The sequence below is a fragment of the Oryzias latipes genome, chromosome 14 (genome assembly GCF_053564925.1).
Source record: "Oryzias latipes strain Hd-rR chromosome 14, Olatipes_Hd-rR_3.1".
Classification (NCBI taxonomy): Eukaryota; Metazoa; Chordata; class Actinopteri; order Beloniformes; family Adrianichthyidae; genus Oryzias; species Oryzias latipes.
The window spans coordinates 30,553,687-30,579,271 of record NC_136250.1 but is presented as its reverse complement, the minus strand read 5'-3'; the positions used below and the strand labels follow the sequence as shown (position 1 = coordinate 30,579,271).

The following is a 25,585-nucleotide window of genomic DNA, read 5'->3' as shown; positions in this document are numbered from 1 at the left end:
TTCCTGAGTGTGGCGTCTGTGGCGTTTGTTGTTTTCGTTTCTTTCTGCATTGAACCACCAGTGAGCCTCAGATCTGCTCCTTCATTTACAACTCAAAGGTGGTTTCATCATCTATGAGCAAATATCAAAGTTTCTCCTCACTTCTCCTCATTTTTATTCCACTTTCTATTTATGAACTAAAGTTTGGGGCGTGTCAGATCTTTTCTTAACCGTGTAAAGCCCATCAAAGCAGGTTTCCATGCTCTGTCTCTTATCTGCTGTACCCTGAGTCATCTCCCAGACAAATTTCACACCCCGCCAGATAAGCTAACAAGATTGTGCTTTTGTCGCTGTTGTCGCTGCTCTCTAATCCTCACACGGGGAAACGGCGAGCCGCTGCCGAGGGTCTCTGCCGGCGCTTTTTAGGTGTTGTCTTTAAGCTGTGACACAATTTCATGCAAAGTTTTTCTTTAGGCAGACGGGAGTTTTTTCAGCCCACGAGGGAAACTCATCATCTGCATTTACAAGGAATACAACGCCGACAAAAACCACCTGCAGGCTTTTTGAAAACCAGACTAGACTTTGTGCTTCTGGATCTTATAGTTTGTATCCATTAAAAGTTGCAACTATTTCCTCAAATTGTTTAAAAAAGACGTTCTTGTTCAGCGACAGCATCTGTGCAGGTGACGTTTCAAACACGAGTGTCGACTTTCATGCCCCTCATTGTTCTGAGATGTAATGACAAAAGAACAATCTTCTGCACAGAAAGGGAGGCTTCCTGTCACCTGAGGATGGCGCTGTGCTTGAAACACAGAAATGATTTCTGTTAATGTGTGGCAGAACATCAAGATGGATGAGCAAAGTGCAGAGGTCAGAGGTCAAACATTTTGCTGGTCTGATGTGGGATATCTGATGCACACAGACACAGGTCTGCAGATCTCGTCCACCTCACAGAAACCTCATCATAGATTCTTTTATTCAGCAGGTCACTAAAACAGACGACAGCTTTTCATCAAGCAGATGTGCTCCTGGAACAAAAAGTATTTCTGCTGGATGAAATCTCCCATCCCATAATTTCCTATAAGTTTCCAATCTAAGCAAAATTGATGTGATTTCTTTCCAGAAAATTACACTTGTGGTCAGTTTAGGCTGCACTCGAAGTGTTTATTTTTCTTTCTCTGAAGTTTTCAGGAAGGTACTAATGTCAGAAGTCGGAGCTCTGGCTCCCCCTCTGGTCACCAGCGGGAACTGTCAGGAGAGTTTTGAATGCACTTCATTTCCCAGCAACCCCAGCCCACACTTCCAGGATGCTGTACACCTGACTCTCATTCATTCATCAACCACAGTCTACTGAAGCTCTGCACTGAGTGAAGCTCAGTGAGAAGTGCTGTTTGTGCCACTCTGCCTTCTTACCGAGCGTTATATCTGGACCTGATCTTCTGGCTCCTGACCCTGTTTGTGACTCTGTTTGCCTGCCGCCTGCCCAGACTCTCGCCTGGATCCCGACTATCCCGTCTCTCCTCTGATGGCAGTTATTGACCACTGCCTGCCGGATACTAATTTAACTTTGTGGACTTTTAGCTGAGCTAATAAGCCTGCTGAATTTGGATCCAGCCGTCTGCCTGTTCTTGTGATTCCCGACAGCCTGAGTGAGAGCAAATGTAATTTTATTTTTATCTATTGTATTAATGTCGGTCATTTAAAGAGGTCCGTTGCATGAGCTGTCAACATTAATCTAACTTTTATGTCATTTTTGTGCAGAAGGTAAGATAAATGTCTGCAGACAGGAAGGAAAGAGCTAATATTGAAGGTGGTTTTCTCTTTCATCCCCTTAAAATCCTTCAATATTTTGCTTTCCTGAAAAACAAAAGATGTTCCAGCTTTGGCACAAATTCCAGTTTTGGTGGAATCCATCTTGGAAAGTTATGTGCAACAGAGTTTTCCTTCAAATGCAGCTCAGGTCACAGCAGAAACCAATGCAATCCACTTGAAAATGAAAATGTCTTGATCTTAACAATGATCTCAGCCAGTCAAAACATTTCTAAATCTACCAAAAACTACAAACCCTAGAGCCCCCCTTCACATTTGGTATCAATGAAAGGCCCCAAATGTCCTCTGTGGAGACCAAAGGCGTTCCTTCAGTAGTCTGTGGTGGTCGGGGATGTTTAAGTTTAGAAATGTCTTCTACAGAGGATACTTTTTTTCTGCTGGTAGACAGGAGGTTGAGACAAGCGAATTAAAAACCTTGTGTTGCTATGGCAACCAGCTAACATCTGACATAAGTAAAGGCACGAGAAGCAGTCTGTTCTAGAATGTCACATCACTGTTCATCTGGATTAGAACATGACTGGCATAGAGTTCAGCTCTGAGGATTAGACGGACTAACGTGAGGACGGAACTGAAACATGGCTTAGGAAGATTCACAACAAGCTTTAATGAGAACAGCTGGAGATGCAAGTCAGGAAAGAAATCTTTGAACCTGAAAACCGGCAACAGGTCCTACAGCAGCTCGCTACAGGGAACCAGGGGCCATTTTAAACTCCGCCCCCTCTATAGTTGTTTTCATCAGTGTTTGGACACAAATGCCACTCAACAACCATTTTAGTTTTACTGTGAGGACAGAATCTCAGACCTTCAGGTTGAAGAGCTCTCTTCAGCTGGTCTCATTCACCTGCACAGGTGTCACAGATCCCTCAAGCTCATTGAGAGACGTGGAAGTGGCCAGGTAAGGGTCTGTAATGAACACCTGCGTGACTCATCAAGAAGGCCAACAAAAACCATAAAATAAACCATAAAATAAAAGTTAAGGTGGAATGATGCAGGCTCACCAAAGGGCTTACTTTCAAAATAAGAGTCTCTGAGGAGAACAACACAATGAATTTATGTGAAACCTGGACACGCAAACACACACACATGTATGTCCATGATTCAATTCCAGGTGATATTCATCTAAAAAATCTGAACAACTTTATGTCACAATTAAAATCTGATGGGACCTTAGAAGATTGGACTTTTGACTGCAAAGGTGATGATTAACGGCGGCGTTCAGCATTAGACACAAGAGTTTCTATTTCCTTCTCCTATTTTTATTTTCCTGGTGTGCCCCCGCTCATCTTCCTCCTCCTTTCATCTTCCCTCTGCAGGTTCTCCTCGGTGACGCTCTGCGTCCCCCAGCGCCGCCGCTCCTGTCTGGGCTGAAGGATGAGGCGCATTGGGCTGTACATCATCTCAGCACGGCTCCCATAAGGTGTTTGTAACTTTGTGGTTTGTGCGTTTCGGTGCCACTGAGCACAGCGGGTTAACTCCCAGGTTATTTATACTGCAGGCCCTTTTTTAAGAGTCACAGACCTGAAAAACCCATTAAACCAAACAACTGTGATTTAACGAGTCGCTCCAAAACACAAACTCATCAGGAGCTGAAACGCTTTTACTCGTCCTTAAGGGGTTAATCTAGTTAGCTTTTAAGAAAATCTTCAAACACAAACTTTGCTGTTATTTTGTTCATTTATCAGTTTTTTATACAAATTACAATGACATCAGATGAACAGAGTATGAAAATAATTATGAAATCAGCGATAAAAAATATTTATTCATGCAAAATGTTAATGGATTATAAAATCCAGCTGTAATAAAAAGAAATGACAGAAAAAATGAAAAAAAATCATACGTGGCAGTCATACAACTGTTTAATCAAATCAAATCAAATCAAACTTCATCTATAAAAAGTGCATCTCATACATTGCACAGCTCGAACTGCTTTACATTTAAAAGCAAAAACGTTCAACCAACCCCCCCTCCCCCATTAACACATACATCCCATGACCCCCAAAAAGGAATACAAATGAAAGTAACTTTTCAAAAGGTTAAGAAACACTCACTAACACGGGGATGGAATAGTATGGACATTAAAGAAAAGTGACAAATAACAACACACTTAAGGGTTAATTTGGTAGCTCCTCAGGTGTGTCACACAGCAGAATAAAATAGAACTACACAACACGAGGGACGGGTGCCAGGTCTAATTTCTGTTGGGAGAAGTCTGGGCATGTCTGCACAGATGGACGGGACACTGTGCTGCAAATGTCACCCCATCAGTGACAAAGTTGGCACTTATAGAGTTCGATTCAACATAAAATCACGCACCAAATACTTGATCAAATCAGAGACAAAACCAGTTCAAATCACCTTATATTTCTTTTCTCTTTTAATAGTTAATTGTTTATTTAAAGTTTATTTAAGAGGATATAAATATAAATCTGTGGGTGCTGAGGGAGGCCCGGTGGAGCAGTGGCTAGCTTGGCTAAAAGGTGTCAGACGTCGGAGCTCTGTCTCCCCCTCCGGTCATCAGCGGGAACTGTCTCTAGAGTTCTAACCAAACTACATCTCCCAGCAATCACAGTGCAGAGTTTCTGGATTCCACACAGCTGACTCTCCTTCCCTTTATCAACCACAGCTTACTGAAGCTCTGCACTGAGTGAAGTACTGTTTGTGCCACTCCGTCTTCATTACCGAGCGTTGGATTTGGACCTGATCTTCTGTCTCCTGACCCCGTTGCTGACTCTGTTTGCCTGCCCCAACCCTCACCTGGATCCAAATCTCGGTTGGGACCTTTCTGTGGGGAGTTTGCGTGTTCTCTGAATGCATACGGGAACGGAAAAACATTCAGGTCTGTGAGCAAAATTCCCTAAACGATGGCGCGACTGTGGATTTATTTTCGTGCATGAAGGCGCTCCAGGTGCACGTGTAGGTGGTCCTTCTCTGAGGGCCGGCACACATCTGCATGTTCTCTGTTTTTCATAATGGAGTGCATCTTCATAATTGGTCTTTGTGTGAACCTGGTAAGTGTTTGCTCATTTTTCATTCTGTTTGGGGGGTTTTGTCTCTGCAGGATTTTAAAACTCCTTTGTTTTCTTTTTTTTTTTTCCTGCTTGTAAACTATGATTATGATTGTGTTAAGTTGGGTATTACATCAGTAAAAGTGGAGTTAAATGTTTTGGCTCAAGAGGCTCTGTTATTTTCTATGAAGGAAGCTGCAGGTTTAGAAAGATGTTCTACATCAACTCTGCTAAAACGATGCAAACAAACAAAAGTAGAGAGAATTTCCTGTTAACAATTACTTTGACTTTTTTGTTTGTTCATTTTGGGTAGCAGCAATTAACACTTATTAAAAAATTAAAATATAGAAAATAAAAACGATTAAAAAAAAATTAAGAAAAAATGCAGCTAAATTTGACCCTATGGGATCTCTAGGTTTGAGAGGAAAATGTCAAGGTAACTAAAACGTCACCACACTGGCATCTAAACATCTCCTCACTCTAAAAATCCTGTTCCTCTGATGATAAAAAGCTTCTTCTGCATGAAATGAAAATCACAATATCATGATTGCAAATGTCCTAAACCCGTCAGAAAGCTTGGTAAGCACCTGCAGGCCTTTTCTGGAGCTCTTTTTATTGCATGAAAACTATTTTTTTCCTTCAATACTGGTGCTGGCGCCTTACCGTGACGTACCATAACTCATCACCGTGAAGCAGCTGATTTGGATGCTGAGAAAAAACGGCTTTCTCTGCTTCAGAACCGTCTGGAAACGTTAATAAATGGTTGTAGCATTATGGTGGTCAAAAGAATGTCCACAGCAAAGCTAACGCTTCAGTGTTTGAGGGTTTAAGCTGTCCCGTGTTGCACCTCAAACATGAACTTGTAAAATAGACAGAACCATCGTCAGAGATGGAAATGCATCCAAACTCATTTCTTGAACAGTAAAAATGAACAGCAATGAGCTTTGAATGTCTGCAACAGACTGATAAAAGTTTTCCTCTTCCTTTCGTGGTTGTTGCTGCTGCCGTGGACACGTCTGAGTTTTTGCACCAGGATGCTCTTGGGGGGCTCGAGTTGGGCTGCAATGTGAGAATTTCTGTCCACTTGTTGATAATCTGTCAGAACAGTCGGGATCCCAGCTGATCTTCTCCAAACAGAATCGCATCGCAGACGACAGATTTGGTGAAACTATTGTTAGCATTAGCAGAGACGAGGTCTGACGGACAGCAGCATGGCTGCCTTTTAACTCTGCAGTTTATTTTGAGGAAATGCAGGCTGGATGAACATTTGGAGAGGACTGTGGAGAAGTCGGAGCTTCTGCCTTTCAAGTGGAGAGGTTTGAAAAGCTGCAGCTCTGAAAATAACTCGTGTTAATTACAGCAGAGATTTAGCCCTAAAAGTAAAGACGATATTCCACCTGGCACTAGAAAAGTGATGAATGAACCCACAAGCATCAGATGGATAATCCTCAAATCCAATTAGGAGTCAATTTATTTCTCCTGTAATGAAGGAGTTCTCATTGAAGAGACTATATTTCAATCATTTCAAGGGCCATTAGGGCCTGCAAAGAGGATGAAAAGTTAGTTTTTTCTTTCTTTTCCTTGAGTGGGTTTAAAAATGGATGCAAATGCATTGACGGTAACTGAGAAGGGACTATTCATTATTAGAGATTTTGGAGGGTCTGGTGCATCTCAGTCTGGTGAAAGGAGGCGTCAGCCGTCTGCATCACGTCCACCGAGCAGCAGAAAGGAGGCCGGCGTGGACGGCAGGATTCAGCCATAAGACTGTATAATTCTGCTTCCCGGTGACCACAGGGGTCCTATCAGGACCATAACTGCATTTACAGCAAATGTCCTTCACTGCAGAGCAAGCAATTTTCTCCCCTGCAATCGCCAGAAACCCATTTTACTTGCGGAGAGGAGGGAATTGGTGGGTGCCACAAGCAAAATTTCCCTGGGGGGGCTGGGACAAATTGTAAAAATCACTTGTACTGGAATGCATCCAACACACTGTCACTCAGAGTGGGGAGAGTTTGGGAGCAACATCATGACACTCGCAGGGATGAAATATGCTGGGGGGTTGAAAAGGGGGCAGCCTTGTCAACGGGCTGGTAGATTTGGGAATTGTCCGTCTGACATGAGAAAAACCAGAGACTCCGCTCTAAAAAGTGAGGCTTTTTTTTGTGCCAACGGGGAGGAAATGATGTAAATGTATCTGCATCCAGTCTGAAGATGTGACAGAGTGACCCCTAAAACAACCCCAAACATGGTAAAATATTCACATAATAAAATAGCTTTACACACGGGAGTCTATAAACAAGAAACAGGAGCTTTCTCTTCAGGGAACATCTTCATTTTGGGTTTTCAAAACTGAAATTTACATATTTTGAGTGGGTTGTTTTCTAAAGGGCATTTGTGGGATGCACATGTAAATTTTAATTCTTCTTTTCACTGTTTATGCTAAAACTTAAAGCCGTGTGAGACTTGGTGTCCCATTAGTGTTCTCCTGCTGCCATGTTGCTTCCTCTGTGTAGTTGTGTAAGATGAGGATGATGATGATGACATCTGCAACAGTCATGACTGGTTTAAAATGAGGTGCTGGCATGATTTAGGTGACTTCCTTCCACCTAAACATTTCATGTTGGTGTAGTTTGGTTCTGCAGATGGTGAAAGCTTAGATTACAAACTGGAGGAGTTAAGGAAGGTGGGGGATTTTGGTTTATCTGGAGGCCACAAACTGATCAGGACATAAACAGTTGTCTTTTTTATGTGGTGGAGTTAGCATGATGGTGGGGATCTTTAAACTTCTCTAAAGGTTTCAGTGAAACACATGAACATTCATCCACCTGAACTGAAACAAGGAAGCAAAGGTCATCAAGAAATCTCAACAAATCTCAAAAGATTGATTCATAAAAACTTGATGTTGACAAAAATGAATTTGTTTTGGACTGACAAACTATTTTCGCCTTTTAGTGACATCATTATAGATAACACACAGCCAAACAATTATAAACATCATTACATTTTTCCTTCAGATCAAACTGCTTCATTCTTCTTATGAGAACCTTGTTTGGATGCAAATGATGCTTCAGCTGGAAGGAGGCAAGTGGAGGCTGGAGGGAACTCAGAGGAAGGTCATCTGGAGGACCAGACGGGTCGGCGTGGCCTTTAAACCAAGCCGCACACACAGGCACACAAGCTAACAGATGGCTAAATGGAACCCTGAGGCTCCTGCTGATCCATCTCCGGATTATTCTTATCATCCAAAAAAAGGTGAGGATATTGATTTTTCAGGCTGAGTGTTTATGTGTTTGGCAGATTTTTATCTCAGAGGGCAGTGCATCACCTGTCCATCATTGCTATGCTGCAGAGACGAAGAGAAAAACCAGCAAAAATCAGAACCAAACACTCATCCTCTGATAAATGTGTTTTCACTGCAAATATCAACAAAACATTATCTTTACAAATAATAGATCATCATCTGCGTAGAAGTTAATTTTAACTTTTTTATGTGCTAATGAAATGACAAACATGCGTTTAATTTGGCATGTTTGAACCGCTGGCAACAGTCTTCCATCAGCTGTTTGTGAGGGGCGGGGCAGGACTTTTGGAGCTTTATCGGACTGACCACGCCCCCTTTGTGGACAGCGACTGACAGGAATACTGCAGGCCAGTGGTCTGAGCAGGCCGAGGTGAACTCCATCTTTAGTCATCTATTTAATTTAAAAAAAAAACTTTTATCAAAACGGGTAAATCAACACCTTTACTCATAGCAAAAATACAAATAAAGCTTGAGCCAAAAAATGTACTGATGTCACCTTTGCTCTACAGAACTTTGTTGGAGACTAACAGGAGGGAACCTTAACAATCCAAGAAACAGAACCAATACGTTTGCCACAACATAAGGGAAAACTCAAATAATATAAACTAATCACTAAAATCCTCAGAACTGAACTGAAAATGTACGGAACACACTAACAGACGCTAAACTGAGGAGGCTGTGATGGTTCTCAGACAAACCACAGAAAGGGGGCGGGATCAATGTGGGAGGAGCCACAGCAACAAAAATTCCTGGAGTGTTTAGATGCAGGCGCTGACACGCTGACGGTTTTTAATCCGAAAGGTAGCGATCACAGAAAGAAGTGCTGATTGGAAATATTGCAATGCTGCAAAATGTCTTTTATCGAAGAACAGAAGGAAAAAAAAAAAGAATTATCGGATCCGAGCTCGGAGGAGAAACCACCCGCGAAAGGGTGAGAGGGGTGTATTTTGTTTTATATACATGCATCATATTAGCTTCGTATTATCCTTTTAGCTAAAAGAATATTGATCCTAAAAAAAGACTTCTGAAATGAATGAATGAAATTAGGAGAAAATGAAGAATGATGGGAAATGTAGTTTTCAAACATCATGAAATTAAAGAGAGTGTAAAGTTCAGGAGACAAAATCAATTAAATGTGTGAGTGAAACAACAAAAATCGCTTCAATAAAACCATTAGATTTCCTGAAATTCCTCTTTTAAAACCTTTTTATTTGTTTTTTCTCATTTGGTTTTAGTGAGCATCATGCAGTGAGGGTCAGGATTCAGTCAAGCAACCACGGTTTCCTCAAACAAATGAGCAAAGCAGGAACGTCTACATCGAGGTTAATGTGATTTTGTGCTCGAGTCCTTTTCCTGTCCAATTTTCAGGAAATCAAGGTGTCTTTGATTGAAACTTTGTGGATGTTTGAAGATTTTTATCTTTTTGAAAGCCTTTATAAAAAAGTGAATACTAAGGCTGCAAGTCATTAAAGAAAATAACTCTGGACATCTTTGGGAATAAATGTTTTTATTTAGAGCGTTTATGTTTACTTCAAGGTATTTTTTCAATGTTTAATAGCTTTCTTCACATATTTTTTCTTTATTTGGTTCTAGCTGTGACCCTGCAGGAACAGAAAGGAGTGAAAGTTCCTGTTGAATGTTTGTGGGAGTCGACGGGCAGTAAAGCATGGAGCGGCGTGATGCAGACGCCGCAGTGAGACAGCAACAGCGTGTTAACCTGACTTGATGACCTGCGTGAAAGCCATTTGCTCTGCCAGAGCTCGGCTCCAACATCGGAGGGCGAAAGCTTCTTGCAGACACAAACCAACGCTCAGATTTATGCCCAGCATTCATCACATTTACGAACGGCTGAAACAGCCCGGACGGCCTTCAGATGGTTTTAGATTTCCAAAGGTTTTGGGTCAGCAGAAGTGTGTGAGGCTCTGCGAGGTGAAGCTTCTAACAAATCCTTTGACTATGAGGAGACCAAAGAGCACACATTTCAATCAAAGCTCCTGTATAATCTGTAGTGTTGTTTGATAGCACCAATACTAGACTGGTTCCTTCTGCCAGCAGCTGGAAACATCTGTTTGAGAAGCCCAGAGGTGTGTTCCTCGGGTTTAGCTGGAACAGGAGGAGTCAGGTAAACTCCTCCTTGGGCTCCACGGGAGTGTTTTTAGACAAACACTCTCTGTGGAACTTATGTTGGCATTGGTTTGAAATGATGTTCAGTCTTTTGAGAAAAACAAGAAACAAATAATAAAAATAATTCATTTTTAAAAAGAAGAATCAAACCTGGTTTTAAACATTTTTGATAAATGACTAAAGATTTCAGTTTAAATTAAAAAGACAAAAAAATCCCGGCCTGATGTTGTTTTCTTTAGTTTAATTTACAGAATAGAGATTCATAATATCTATAGTTTGCTGCTTTTAATTTGGGAAAATGTCTTCATTTTAACTCGCATTGAAGGAAAGACTGATATTTTTACATTTTCTTACGCTGTTGAAGAAGAGTAGGGGTGTTGGGAAAAAACTGTTTTGGCGATATTTCGCCACAGTTCATTTGCCGATACTTGGATCGATTCGGAATGCTGTCAGAACAATGTGGACTGAATATTGTTCTACAAGAACTGCAACGATTCTTAATCCATGTTAATGTTCACAGTGCTTTCACCAACACCACAGGCTTTCTGCCGCATGTTGGAAGATGCAAATGAGGAAAAAAGCTCCTCCAAAAACAGCAAAGCCCTTTCCAAGTTGAACTTTCTTCACTGCGGTGAAGCTGGCCTGCGGAGAGTTAAAGCCAAAGTGCAGCTAACAAAGCATGCTGAAACCAATTCCTTTTCTTGCAGTACAACTACAGCACAGCTTGTTTCATTTGACCACCTTCATCAGTGTGATTGATTTGCCCCACAAAGCTCATTACTGTAAGAATTTAAAAGATAAATGCTCAACTTTCTCTTTGCTGCTGGATGTGCGCTCAGGGCCCTGCTTCTCATTTCTGCTCTCTTTTCCTCACACTGCATACAGATGAGTTTGGAGTCTCAAACTGGGAAACTGCAGCAGTTTTCTCATGAAAGTGTTTTTTGTAGTGCTGCTTATCTGGATGTCTGTTGGGTTATTTTTATCAACACATGAACAGATTTTCAGCTGAAAGGAACCGGTTTATGGATGGAGACTCTGATGGTGTTGCTGCCTGCTGTTTCCAGGATTAGAGTTGAGACAAATCAGGAGCAGAAGTCCTGGATGAGCATGTAGCTGCCTTTCTGGGGTTCAGGGGTTGGGGGTGGAGGCGTCTGACCAAAGGACGTAGCTCAGAGAGGGGCGTCAATATGCATGAGGCTCAGTGACATGCAGTCAGGAGAGGCAGGTGAGGCTGTGCCTCACCTGTCATTATGGGAAGAAAAGAGAAAAAATAAATTCAATTATTATATTCAATCAGTAATTTGTGCTTTGCAGTCATTTTCCATTTAAATGTACCATTTTGGGGTGTTTTTTTCTTTTCAAAATCGCTGAATTTCCGCATTTGCCGTTCAGGTACTAGGTGACGTGCGATGAGGCACCAGCCCGCTGAGCCTCACCTTGGATTGCGCAATACCTATGCAGTCAGACGGTGCTGCTGACTCTCTGTATGTCGGTACAATCACTTGTACTATATGAGCTGAGTTTACATAATTTAGCAGATGTATATGATGTACAGTGTTTGTTTTTATACATAACTGTATGTGAGGGACGTGTTTCTTGTGCTGAGCGCTAAACGCCGGTGTGGGTACCGGATGTTCTCGGGTTGCCGGATGTTCTCGGGGTCCTTCGGGGTCCTTCGACCAATGATGACGTCACACTATTTGATTGGCTGTAAGTTGCCACGACCAATGAGTTAACGTAGCTAAGTTTTTTAAAAAACTTTATTGACAATTGCGGTATCATACATTAACAATGACATTAACGTTAACAACGAACAATAACGATGTAATCAATATTGCCTCGAAGATCAGTCACCATTGCCAAATATAACATATTGACATAGAAAATACATAATAGAGGGGAAAAAAAGAAACAATGAACATAACACACAAATAAATAAAAACATAAGTAAAATAAAATAAAGGAACATAGAAAAAATCTAAGTAGTCTAATACTAGTTAAGTTAGGGGTACTCGTGAAGTTTTTATTTCTGAACAAAACTAAGCAATTTCAAGCCATTCTTCTTTTTCATATAATGAAGTGATTGAAAGCAAAAACAGAGCTCTTTATTAAATGTTATAAAAGTGGTTTGGTCTTCAAAACTTGACCTCACCAAGATGGCGGTGCTCTCCTCCCATGAGGAACCACGTGATGTCTCCTCTAGTGATAGAACTCATTGGAAGGACCCTGAAGGACCCCGAGAACATCCGGCAACCCGAGAACATCCGGTACCTACACCGGCGAAAAAGCCGCTGGGTGAGGCCAGCAGTTCTCGTGCCTCATGTGGGATTGTGACGCTAAAAAATACTAGAAGAAGTGATAGCAAGCGCCAAGTCATTTTCTTCAGAAGGAGCGGCGTATGGACTTTATTTACAAGTAAAGGTAAGACGATAATAATGTTTGTGCTTTTTTCTATGCTGCAGTTTGTATATGAAAAAAACATGTTGAAATTATATTTTAAACAAAACGTTAACTGTTGTCAAATGGTGAATAAGTTACTCAGTTATTTATACTCATGGTTCATATGTTTGTAAATCTGACTGATGACGTCAGTGCCTCACCAGCCATTAGCCTCACTGCACGTCACTCATGAGGCTCCATTTTATTTGTCATGTTTTGAGTTTGTTGTGTCTTGTTTTTCGTTTTAGTTCTTGTTCTGTCTTGTTTGGTTCTGTTTCCTGTTTTATTTTGAAAGGTTTCCTGTCTTGTCTTGTTTCTTGAGCTTTACTTCCTTTGGTCCCCATCTGCCCTGATCGTGTTCACCTGTGTCTTGTCTGCCCTGTCTGTATATAAGTCTTGTCTCTGCCTTCCTCCTGTGCTGGTCCATTAGCTTTTGTCATGGTGTTTTTGTCATCTTGTTTTCATGCCTTGTTCCATGGTTTTTGCCACGCTCTTGTTCCATGTTTCAAACCACGCCAAAGTAAGTTTTGTTTTCTTTGTAATCCTGCTCTGCAGCGCTTTTTGTTTGTATTAAACCCCTTGTCCTTGAACCGTGTGCCTCGGCCTCTGCGTCTTGGTCCTTCCGGCTCTCGAGCCTCCCCCGCCGTGACAGAATTCTATCTTTTTCTAACTCTATTACATAGTCTCTGTCTCACTCTACCATGGAAATAGTTGTATGCAAGCAGTTTGGGAGGGGCTACTGTCCAAAGTTTTTGCATTGGCTGTATCTGCTTTACAATGCAACCGCGTCTCCATGTCTGGGTTCATGACATCATTCAGAGACTCTCTTCACCATCGACTGCAGGAGCTGCGTCTGAATGACGGCGCTTTCAGCACTACTTCCGTCTCTGTCACCCAGTCTGACGACTTGCTGTCCCACATTAGTCAGAGGGGGGAAATAAAATTACATGATCTTTCTATTCTTATTTCCTGGAGAACGATCAGATTCTCCTCCATCTTGGTTTTGGACTCCACCCACTGACCACGTCATCGACACGTTAAACGTCCAGTGAACCTGACCGGTTGACTGAGGATCTAGCAGGAAAATCTCCCACTGATCTCCTCGACGTCCTTCATCAGAAACATCTGAGTGAATCATGAAGCAGACGTACAGATTTGTGTGTTTGGCGCTGACCGTCCCTGTGTCCACTGCGTCTGTCCAGCTCTAAAGCGGATTCAAACCTACAGAAACACAACTGGACAGACTCTCAGCACTGGTCTTGATGGAACAGAAAAGGACGTCTGGATGGAACTGAAGACCATAATCTGCATGACAGGGTGACGGACTGTTTTTCAGGAATTTTGTCTTCAAATAATCTGATTTTTGGGTGAGTGAAATAATAAATATCATAATAAATAATTATTGCAAATGTATGTGGTTGTTTTCAATGCTTTTTACTGGCTGTAGTTGCATAATGAGATTTGTTTACTGTTTTGTTTGAGAGGCATTTATTGTGGCTCCAGGAATTTTCAATCTGCAATGCAGAGCTGGTTTCTGAATAGGCAGAGCTGGTTTCTGCATAGGCAGAGCTGGTTTCTGAATAGGCAGAGCTGGTTTCTGCATAGGCAGAGCTGGTTTCTTTCTGCATGGTAAAACGGTTCATGAGGGGTTCAAGGATTCAGATGTAGCACTACTAAAGGCCCGAGTGTGAAATGCACGGTCTGCCACTGCAGCTCTTCTAAAACAATCAATGACAATGTCTCTTTAGCGTTATTAATAAACTTCTGATGAGTGAAATGCAATAACTTGTGATGCATTCTGTTTATGAATTTCATAAACGTGCAGATTTCCCTGGAGAACTTCTCCGTGCTGATGGCAATCTGATGGGGAACTTTAAGCACAGCAGCTGAGTCAAAGGAGGGTAAAACTCCACTGACCCTGGGGTATAGACAACAACACTCATCCCTCTCCTTCTGTCAAGGCAACAGCGCCAAACAACAGGAACAAATCAGAACACAGGCCAGTCTGGTGACGTGCACGAACATCTCTTTTTCATCTTCTTAGCTGCACCGTCTGCAGGAGAAACGCCTGCTGGACTTGGCTGCACCATCCATCATGACAAAAGGAAAAATACTGTATTTATGGGGCAGGCGCTTCACTTCATACCCTGCAGAACTCTGGTTCTGTTTACTGTCCTGGAACCGATGTTCTGCTGTGTTTTCATTTGCTCTTCTTAAATAACAAAGATGCACAGCTTGATGATTGTTGGAGCATTATGGGTACTGTAGTCAGGAGAGTTTGTGACGTTAGCGTGACAGTTGTGAGCGTTTTCATTCAAGTCTTAATTCGACTGAGGAAGTCGTTCCTCATCGTCACTAAATGAACAGTTTTCTTTTCTTTGTCCAAATATTCACAAACTTTCTGTTCTGTGTTTTTTATGTGTGAAACAAGTTTAAATTAAAAGTACCAAAACACAATTAAGGCCTTCTCTCACCGTATGCAGCAAACATCAAATCAGTCAAAAATGGTTAATTCTTCATCTTTTAATCCATTTCTGCAGAATTCCGTTTGTGTTTTTAATAATGAATTTTATTTTATTTATATGGCGCTTTTCTAGACACCCAAGGTCGCCTTACAGATAGAGAACAATAAAATACAGTTAAAAGAAAGACACATTAGTTAAAAACAATCAAGACATTGTAATCATAAAATTAATTAGGGTGGGTATGCTTTTCTGAAGAGGTGGGTTTTCAGATTTTTAGGAAACTGTGGGAGTGAGTTCATGTTCCGCAGACCTGAGGGAAGTGAGTTCCAGAGCTGGGGGGCAGAGCGGCTGAATGCTCTGCCCCCCATAGTGACGAGCCGAGCGGTGGGTGTAGCAAGCTGGAGTGAAGAGGTAGACCTAAGGGAGCGGGTGGGAATGGCAACATGGATAAGGTCAGACAGATATGGGGGGGCGAGGTTATGGAGGGCTTTGTAGGTCAAGATAAGGATTTTATAGTTAATCCGGAAAGACACTGGTAGCCAGTGAAGCTTTTGTAGAACAGGTGTGATATGCAGATTGGAGGGGGTTTATGTTCTGATCCGGGCAGCAGAGTTTTGGAGCAGTTGTAGTTTGTGAATGGTTTTGTAAGGGAGTCCGGATAAAAGGGAGTTGCAGTCGTCCAGACGAGAGGTTCTGAGACTGTGGACTAGAATGGCTGTGGAGTGAGGACTGAGAGAGGGGCGGAGACGGCGGATGTTTCGGAGGTGGAAATAGGCCGACCGGGTGATGCTATTTATGTGGGCAGTAAAGGAGAGAGTGCTGTCAAGGATGACACCCAGACTCTTAACTTGTGGGGAGGGAAGGATGGAGCAGTTATCGAAGGAAATGGAGAAGTTAGGGAGTTTATTTAGGGTGGTCTTTGTTCCTACGATGAGGAGTTAAGTTTTGTTACTATTTAATTTAAGGAAGTTTGCAGTGAACCAGGACTTTATTTCAAGAAGGCATTTGGAGAGGGAGGCGTGTGGAAGAGTGGAGTCAGGCTTGGAGGAGAGGTAGAGCTGGGTATCATCTGCATAGCAGTGAAAGTGGATGTTGTGTTTACGGAAGATATAACCAAGGGGAAGAAGGTAAATGAAGAATAGCAGGGGCCCTAGGACAGAGCCTTGGGGCACACCTGTGGTAACTGGAACTGTGGGAGAGGTGAATGACTTTAATTGTATGAATTGTGTGCAGCCTGAAAGATAGGACTGGAACCAGCTGAGGGGTAAGTCAGGGATGCCAATGGTTGAAAGTCTTTCCAGAAGGATGGGGTGTGAGATTGTATCAAAAGCAGCAGTCAGATCGAGTAGAAGGAGGATGGAGGCTAAACCAGAGTCAGCGGCGAGTAGAAGGTCGTTAGTAATTTTAAGGAGGGCTGTTTCTGTACTGTGAAATTGACGGAAGCCAGACTGGAGTTGTTCATATAAATTATTGGAAGAGAGGTGAGTGTGGAGTTGAGAGGTGACAGTTTTTTCAAGGATTTTTGCAATGAGTGGAACATTAGAGATTGGGCGGTAGTTATTGAGATTGGTGGGATCAGAACCTGTTTTTTTCAGTGTGGGGGTGACCGCTGCGGTTTTGAGAGCAGGAGGGACAGTTCCAGTCCTAAGGGAGGTGTGAATGATGCTAGTAATGAGGGGGGATAAAGAGGGGAGAGTAGCCTTGACCAGAGCAGTGGGAATTGGGTCAAGTTGGCAGGAGGTGGTTTTGGATTTGTTAATGAGTTTTTAGCACTTTTTACTCAGTATAAACATGTGGAGATTCATCTTTCATGGAGAAACTGGATCCATGTTGGTCACAGAAATCCTAGAGGAGTGAAACTCTACGTTTGGTCTGCAGGGAGAGGATTCGTGGCTCCAGGGAGAAAACTGCTGCTAACCAGCTGAGTCGGCATAAAAATGCCTTGACTCGCCTCCTCCTTTGTCTTTTTTAAAATAATATTATTACTGTCACATTCTATTTAAAAGCCACTTTTCCGAGCTGTTAAGGTCACTGTAGAAGAAAATAAAACCCACACTAAAAGTCAACAAACACACAGAAAGGACTAAACGGTGCACAGTAACCTGTTTCTTGATGCTTTGCCACAAACAGGTTGTTCAGGTGAACGTGAGCACCGTCACCGTCACGTGATGTCAGTCATACATCCATCAGGAATTTCTTCATTGAGCTGCTAAAAGTTTTTCTGGACTTTTTTTCATTAATTCGTTCAATTTCCTTTGAGTTTTCCTAAAACTACAACAAATTCCGATATTACTATGATTTTAAAACGGTTTAAAAACTGTTTCAGAGTTTTGTTTGAGGAAAAAGTGGAACCAGTTAACTTTGAATGATTTATTAGGGATATTTTTATTGGTCTGACTGGAGGAGTCCAGAAGGAGGTTTTATTCTTTTATTAGCATGCTTGTGTCATTGGCAGAAACATTCTCACCTGGTTTACCTCATGTTTAATAATTAATAGACTTACCTGTGTATATATTATCCTGTTTCTGATGGTTTGAAGCGTTTTCACCCGCCATCAGCAATACTGATACGACTGCTCTATAAAAAGCTGGAAAGAGTGAAATCCTGGGTCCGGCCCGTCCCTTTGCAAGAGTGGGAGGAGCACGCAATTTATAAATACACTTGACAAAAATTGAGTATTTATTTTGAATGCAAACAAGTTAGAGGTGTAGCTTTGGGAATACTTAAGGTTATTAATATTTGTTCCCCTTTTTAGGAACAAAATTAAAAAAGAATCAAACATAAATGCATGAAGGTTGTTGTTTTCTGGGGGGGATTTATGATGCTTCATGCCTTCTGGTGCTTTGCATCGTGGACGTGTGTGATGGATCTTCAGGTCTGGTTGGCACCGACCTGAATTCTGTCAGACCTCCAAAGTAAAAGCCCACAGCTTTTACTTTGGAGGTCTGACAGAAGGCTTGCTTGTTTATTTCTTGAAGTGATCTAAAAATGCAGGCAGGAACTCACAGCAGAAATGGGTGCTGTGGGGGGGCTCATCGATGCAGACAGATGGGCCTTAAAAGCACTTCTTGGGGGGGGGGGGCATGGGTTCTCTGAAACCTGCAGAAAGTCCTTCTTCCTGGCAGCTCCTGCCTCTCATGGAGTAAATATTGGACTTTGAATGAATCTCCAGGAAAACGGCGTTTTTCAGAAAAGGCAGCTCTTCCACAACAAAAGCAGCAAATGTAAATCACACAGAAGTAACCATGTGACAGGACAGATAACAGAGCTGGAGGAGGCTGTTCAGGGGAAGGCGGCAGTTCTGCTCCTCTGCCTGTTGAAGGTCTGACGCCGAAAGCCACGGCGAGGCCTGGCTGCTGGAGGAAAGCAGCACCTGCCACCTGCAAACACGGTCAGCCGCTGAGCTTCCTGCAGTTCAGTGGCTCAGCATAATGGCAGGGATGGGAAGCAGCTGCAGAGCTAACGAGTGGTACGTGCCGTCCACCCATGTGAGGGAATCCATTCGTGCAGCTTTGATGCTGCATGGAGCAGCTCCCTCCTGCTGACCCCTGCATGGCCTCAGCTTCTCTGAATCCACAAAGAAATCTTTGATGTGTGGTGACATCATGTGGAAATGACCCCACTGTATGGTGGCCCTGAGGTACAAATCACTCAAAACAAAATCATTTTAAAGCTCACAACGGCAATTCAAAAAGCAAAACTGATAAAAAATCGTCAAGTTTTAGAAATCAAAACAAAGAACCAAAAATGAAAACACAATTATTTAAAAAATGTAAACAAAATAAAAATGAGATGTTTCAGAAAACAGAAGTAATTTCCAGAAATCCAAAATGTTTCAAAAGGAACCAAATAAAGAAACCAGAAAAGGTACTGTATGTTCTACTGGACATCCGGATTGGACAATGATGTTTGTCCATATTTTCAACTGAAAGTAAGTATATGTATGTGTTTCTCCTGCCAATACCAGGAAGAAGTTCTTCTACAAACATTTTTCTCCTCCTTTCAGATGGTTCACCCGTGGAGGAATGAAAGGTGACGTGAACCAAACGTGTGGACGCTGGAACCGTGACTGCAGGTGGCAGAGACACACGGAGCAGCCTCTGAAACCAGAGTCATCCCTGATGTTTCTGTTTCTCATCTGACTCTCCTGGTTCTCCTGATTTCCCTCCTGAATCTTTACCCCTGCCATGGACCCTTACCTGCCTCAGAGTTGCCGGTTCGGCTCCGGCGACCTCGTGACCTTGATCACCTTTGGATCATTTTGAACACATTTGTTTGTCTAGATGGTGACATGTTTGTGAGGTTTGCTGCTGTATATCTGACTTTCAGACGGTTCCTGTTCTGTGATGCCTTTGCATGTTTCTGGATCTCTGTAGTATTTTTTTTCCAACCTTCTGACCTCATAGTGACGGTTTCATAAAAACTGAATTTCTGCATTTTTCTCCAGAGCAGAATCAGAAAAAAAACAGAAGTGTTGGTTTGTTAGATTACTGTAGTTTTAAACAATTACATTATTTTAATCTTTGTATTTTTATTTTTTGAATTTATAAAAATATTTTTTGCTTTATATTTTATTGATAAACGAGAACATTTTGGTTCATTTCAGACTTTTGGAAGGTTTGAGTCATGTTTTTTGTCATCAGTTCCTCTCTTCTTGAACCCCCCACATGGATAAAGTGGTGGTGGGGCGGGGGGGGGGGGGACCAAATCTCGAAACGACGTTTTTAAACGGAAATAACCTTGATGAGATGATCTCAGACTGTTTATTTGCCGGTGAGTGTTGAGCTGCGATCATTGCAGCATCAGTCTCCGTTGGAGCTCAGAGAGACGGAGACGAGGAGGCAGCAGGAGGCTGTTCTGAGAGTATTAAGAGCTCAGGAAGAAAGCGTCTGCCAACAGGCAGAGATTAGCAGATAATGTTTTCATGTACCAACCAGGAAAGTGGTTGTTGGGGGCTGCTGGCTTAGGGACCTCCATCCATCCATCCATCCATCCATCCATCCATCCATCCCGACCAGTAAACCGAAAGCTTGGTTTCTGGCTCAGCTCTCTCTTCACCACAACAGACCGGTACAACGACCGGATGCTGCTCCGGTCCGCCTGTCATTTTGGCGCTCCAGTCTTCCCTTGACTTGATTTGAGGTACTCAGGGCGGACTTTGTCCACTCCTGGAGCTTTGTCCCATTCACTACCAAATGACCAGGACAGTCTCACCCCAAAGTCCTCATCCTCTGCTTCCTCCAAAGAAGGCGTGTCAGTGGGAACAAGGAGCTCCTCAAAGTATTCCCTCCACCGCCTGACAATGTCCCCGGTCAAAGTCAACAGCTCCCCTCCTGCAATAAAAGCAGTTCCTGCAGAGAACTGCTGTCCCCTTCTGAGGCACTGGACGGTTTACCAAAATCTCTGTGAGGTCATGACGTGTTTTACATCTGCTGAGTGCAGTTTTATAACCTGTACTGAGGGCTTGAACCTGTGACCGCTGCTTCTGTCTGCTCAATTCAGAGAAGCCCTTCACAGCACACGTACATCCAAAGCAGATCCTGTATCTGTGTCTGGACTCTACAACCTTTACAGAAGGAGGGTCTCTGTGACGACAAACTGGAAGAACAATCGGGACCGTTTTTGGCGTTTGAACCCAGGTTTCCTGCGTGACAGTTCACAGCGGGCTGAGAAGCAGAAACATCTGTTTTTTTCTCGCCAAACACAAAACCCAAACTAACAAACATCATCAGAAATATTTAAAACGCTCAGAGAAAAATGAAAATGAGCCATAAAAGTGAAAATTCCTCCAGAAATAAGTTTGTTACATTAAAGCGTTTAACCGATTCTGTTGGTAAAGATGTCTGCGGCCCAAAAAACTCTGCACAAGAAAAAAAGGCGTTGAAACGTGGATTTGAACATTTTAGCAGCGGCTGCAGCTGTTGATCTATAATCAGATCTTTTATCTGCGGCGGAGCCAAAAATAACCTTCGCAATCCCATGGCGTCCCTGAGCGTGTCCTCACTTCCTGTGTTTTGGCTGATCAGAATCAGAATCAGAGATACTTTATTGATCCCACACGTGGGAAATTTGTTTGTCACCATAGCAACTGACAGCAGAGGGGAAAAAAGACTTCGAATTAAGTAAAAAAAAAACAAAAAAAAACGCCACAAGTCCTGATGTTAATGAGATGCAGCTCCCAGCAGCCCCGGCTCCCTCGTCAGCATCCCCCCCCCCCGCTCCGTCCTCCTCCGTGTGGGAGTTGATCCATAATTTATGGACTGCACCGACGTCCTCTGCAGACGTTCTCCTCATCCTGAGGTCCAGAGAGAAGCATGGAGAGCTGACAGATTCCTCACAAAAAGGTTTGTCCTTCCTCTCCAAAAGGTAAACTTTTCTTTTTCTTCCATTATATTTTGAATTCATTTCAGCAACTTTCATCTTTATCTCCTGGTGTCACAAACCTTTGATGAAAGTCGTGATTCAGTTGGTGAATTGAGGCCAAAGTTCAGCTTGACGATCATTTTCAGGTTCACTCTCAGCTCTTCTCACTGCATTAAACGTCATCTCCGTGCTGCATTTCAGCAGATTCTGCTTCCCCAAAGCCGTCGTTTTTTAGACTGACTGAACAAACAGACAAATCTGTGTGCGACTGAATCAGGGGTCAGGAGGGCTTGTTTTTTAGGGGGAACATCCCATAATGCTGAATTCTGACTTCTGCAAACTCTTTCTATCCTTTTATTTTTGAGGAAATGTGTCGTAAATTTTGCAAAATGTTGACTCAAATGTGATGCAACTCCCATAATCGGAGGAGAAATGAGAGTTTTTGAGTGAAATATATATCATATTATAAGATTAACAATATTTATTACAAAAACATAAAGGACAACAAAATTTAAATGTATTTGGAGTTTAAATTGGGGATTTTTCTAATGGATAAATTCGATTTTTGTTTGTCTGTTTTGTGTGTAACTTTGTTTCTTGTTTTAATCTTTGTGTTGTGTTGAGAGTGAGCAGAAAAGATTCAAATCCTAAAATGTTATTACTGCTGACATTTGAAGTCGTCGTGTTTTGAAGACTTTCTGTCCTGTCAGACGGTTTATTGTGGAGGACGTATCTCCAGAATCATTTAGATTAGTCATGAACGATAAGGCCTTCGTCACATGCACCTGTACAGGTGCTGCAGGTTTTTGGGTTGTTCGGTCCGTGGAGGGTCGTACAGAGGAGGGGCTGCATCGTAAGGGGAGTGCAGGTATGTCTCACAGCCCCCTTTGAGGCTCAAGAACCTTTGTGAAAATGGGACGTACCATGTTTGGTAAGTGATGTTTCTCATGTAATCGGGTTCTTCCTGCAACTTAAAAGGGAATTACATTTTTTTGAGTCTGTTTACAGCAGTCCCTAAAGTCTGAGCTTTTTGAAACTCACTTCCTGAGCTTTTTCTGTTTCAAGCATCATTTCAAGGACAGATGATCTCATTCTTACAAAGTTTGATGACACTGATGGAGATTTTTGAAACGTCTTTTGGCAAACACAAATGTTTCCTTCGGTTAAACACTTTCTAACTCATTTCACCTCAAACTGCATAAACAATGGAAAGTTTTGTGTCTTTTAGGTTTTCCATTTTGCTTTTACCTACTGACTCCCATAACCAGCGACTATAGTTGCCTAGCAACAATCAAAGGAAGCCACAAGTACTTTTCCCTCATTAAACCTCTGAGATAGAAACACATTTGTGGTTCTTTTTGGACCTCCCTCTTGTTCTTCTTTCACCCAGGACACCCTGTTTGTTGCAACTTCATTCTTTCAGATTAGCATTACCACTTTTTCTTCTTCTCTTTGTTTTTTGCTGAGTGGATCCCTCCCTCTTTTTCCAGCTTTTCAGGGTTTCTAAATAAACCTCATGACTCTATCTGAGCGACAAACCCTTTACAGGCTGGTCCAGCTCGGACTGATGACAGCCGGGCTTCCAATAGAATTCCAGTTTGTCTGCAGTGAAGACTGCAGCTGGTTCCTGACGTCTGCTGGACCGTCAGGTTGACTCAGGCAGACAAAACTAAACCTCCTGAACAAGTCCAACAGAGAATGACAATATTCAGATTTCAAAAAGGGTTTGAATGAAGATTAAAATCTTAGGGTCTCCAGGCCCTTTTTTAATTAAATCCACTTTTAAAATGAATACAAACAATATTTGTTACAGTATTCCAAGAAATTTATATTGAAAATGATCAATTATTATCCAACTTGAATAAGAATCAATGATTCTTAACTTTTACACTTTCATGTTCATTAATTTACTAAAAGCTTCACTGCATTCATCTGAAAGACAATATCTGTTAGAATGAAGGATCCTCCACCAAATATGCTTATTTCTACCAAATACACTCTTCTAATATTCATAAAGTCTTCTTGGGTAAGAAATCCAATAAAGCCAATATAGTTCTCAGATTTCTCTCTGAGCTAATAAGATCAGCTTTCAAATAAAAATGGTCAAAGCTATATTATTAATATGATCATTTTCTGTCTGATTTTGGAAAATAGAAGGAAATAAAGGAACGTAGATGCTCTGCTTTAGCTTTACATTTGTGACAAAAACACAAGAAAACAGCAGAAATATGAACGAGTCGTTCTTAAACTACCATGCATAAACAAAGAGATCAGCTGTAAACACAGGCAGCACAAGAGAGAGAGCAACATCCCATAAAGGATGAAGTGGAGCCTCATGTGAACCCTGCATCCGTGCATTCATTTGCTTCTTTTTCTGAGGCAGGTAAACATCCTATTACTGCTCTGAAAAAGGAAGCACAGGACAGAAAAACAGATCTATTTGTTCTAAAGGTACAGCTGGGTCAGAAAATCTAAAGAGAGAAAAACTGGAGTCATCTGTTTTTACGGAGCGATCTGAATCCGGGCTTCCCGCTCAGCCACGGCGAATGAATCCTGTGAGGCTGATTGTCATTCAGCTCACGCCGCTGCAAGCAGAGAGGCGAGAAGCAAAATGCTGTCACAATAGTTTAGCAAATGAGCTAACAACACAGATTTAGACACACAGGGGCGTGTCAGGGGCGTCAGGGGCCTCAGGGGGCCCCAGGGCCACGTTTGGTCTGGGGACCCCAGATTCAATTTAGCAGACAGCAGAAATTTGAGGCTGGTGTGAAAAAGGCTGTAGATGCAGAACAGCTATGGAAGTGTAAACAATGAGTGATTCTTTTCATCAATTTACAAAATGCAAAGTGAAAAAGAAAAATCTAAATGAGCATTTGATCTTTCTACCTTTTGATCCCAAACCTGCATCCATACTTACGGCTCTCTGGCAAACAGATGCAGACGATCATCAGCGACCCTCAGCATGAAGTGAAACAGAAACAGCTTCAGACTAGGTGAGGATCCACTCTGCTACCAAGGTGGGATCATGACAGACCGTTTCACAGAAGGTAGCTCCCCTTCAGCACGATCTTCTTTAGGAACGCAGTAAAAATAGAAAATAAAATTAAGCTGAAACTGAAAAATGGCAAAAGCATTTGGCCAAAAAGCAAAAGAAAAGTTCAAACTCCAAACATTTAATTCAATTGAATTTTTCAATTCAACTTATTTATTTTAAACACAAATAAAAATAAACACAAGAGTTTAAAATAGACAGATAAAACAAGACGGTGTGCTTGAAAAGGAGTGGATTGAAGAGAAATCTAGTATGATTTTGGTCTGTTCTCCTGCAACAGTGAGCAAGAAAATGAAGAAAAACGCCCGTCATAAATGATTTCAAACGGAAAAACCTGCAACCAAACTCTTAAATATAGAACATGCATTTTAAAACTGAAAGTAGAAGTTATAGAGGAGAAGGATGGTTATATATATATATATATATACCAAACCGTTCATAAAGGGTAAACATTTCCTGTGCTGCTACAACAAAAGAGCTAAAACGCCTCGAAAGACTGAAATTCTATCAACTCTCTAAGCTTCCAACAGTTTGATTAAACAAATATTGGCAGACCCCAAATCTTGACCATGATTTATCTTAAATCCAAAGCGAAAACAGATAAATCCAGAACTCATTATCATACGAAAGGAAAAAAAGCGATTCTTCTGATGATCCTGTGTGTAGTTACCTTTGTCCTTGCCTTCTCAATCATGTCCGCCACAAAGGGAAAGGTGTTTCCTTCTCTGTCGCCCTCGTCTGAGAAATAAGCATGCAGCTCCGGATGCTCTGAAGTGAAAAAGTCTTTGCACGTGCAGCACCTCTACAGATTTCAGCATCACGAGATGTAAACATTTCTGTTCTTCTGTTTGGCTTTTGGACATCCAAATGTTCCCAGGCTGCAGTCATGGCTGGACTGCGTCACAACGCGTTTCGGGGTAAAAACTAAAACTGTATACATTTCAAGCATTTTCAGCCAGACTGTTTTGAGGATTTCATGCATCCCTAATTTTTATCCAACTAACTTATTATTTCCCATCTTCTTTTG

At 42.0% G+C, this 25,585-nt stretch overlaps 2 long non-coding RNA genes across 4 annotated transcripts; both read left to right on the top strand.

Moving 5' to 3' along the window:
- Window positions 1-1,232: 1,232 nt before the first annotated feature.
- On the top strand, window positions 1,233-10,976 carry LOC110016432 (uncharacterized). Its single transcript, XR_002874566.2, has 4 exons — window positions 1,233-1,640; window positions 3,123-3,226; window positions 7,829-8,066; window positions 9,709-10,976. It is a non-coding gene; the product is annotated as an uncharacterized LOC110016432 (long non-coding RNA).
- Window positions 10,977-11,713: 737 nt separating this feature from the next.
- LOC111948618 (uncharacterized) lies at window positions 11,714-19,750 on the top strand. 3 transcript variants are annotated; one of them, XR_013647490.1, is made up of 3 exons: window positions 11,714-12,660; window positions 13,654-14,220; window positions 14,284-19,750. It is a non-coding gene; the product is annotated as an uncharacterized LOC111948618 (long non-coding RNA). The 3 variants fall into 3 exon arrangements; XR_013647491.1 differs by having other exon boundaries at window positions 11,717-12,660; window positions 13,881-14,220; XR_013647489.1 differs by lacking the exon at window positions 11,714-12,660 and having other exon boundaries at window positions 12,670-14,220.
- Window positions 19,751-25,585: the final 5,835 nt, after the last annotated feature.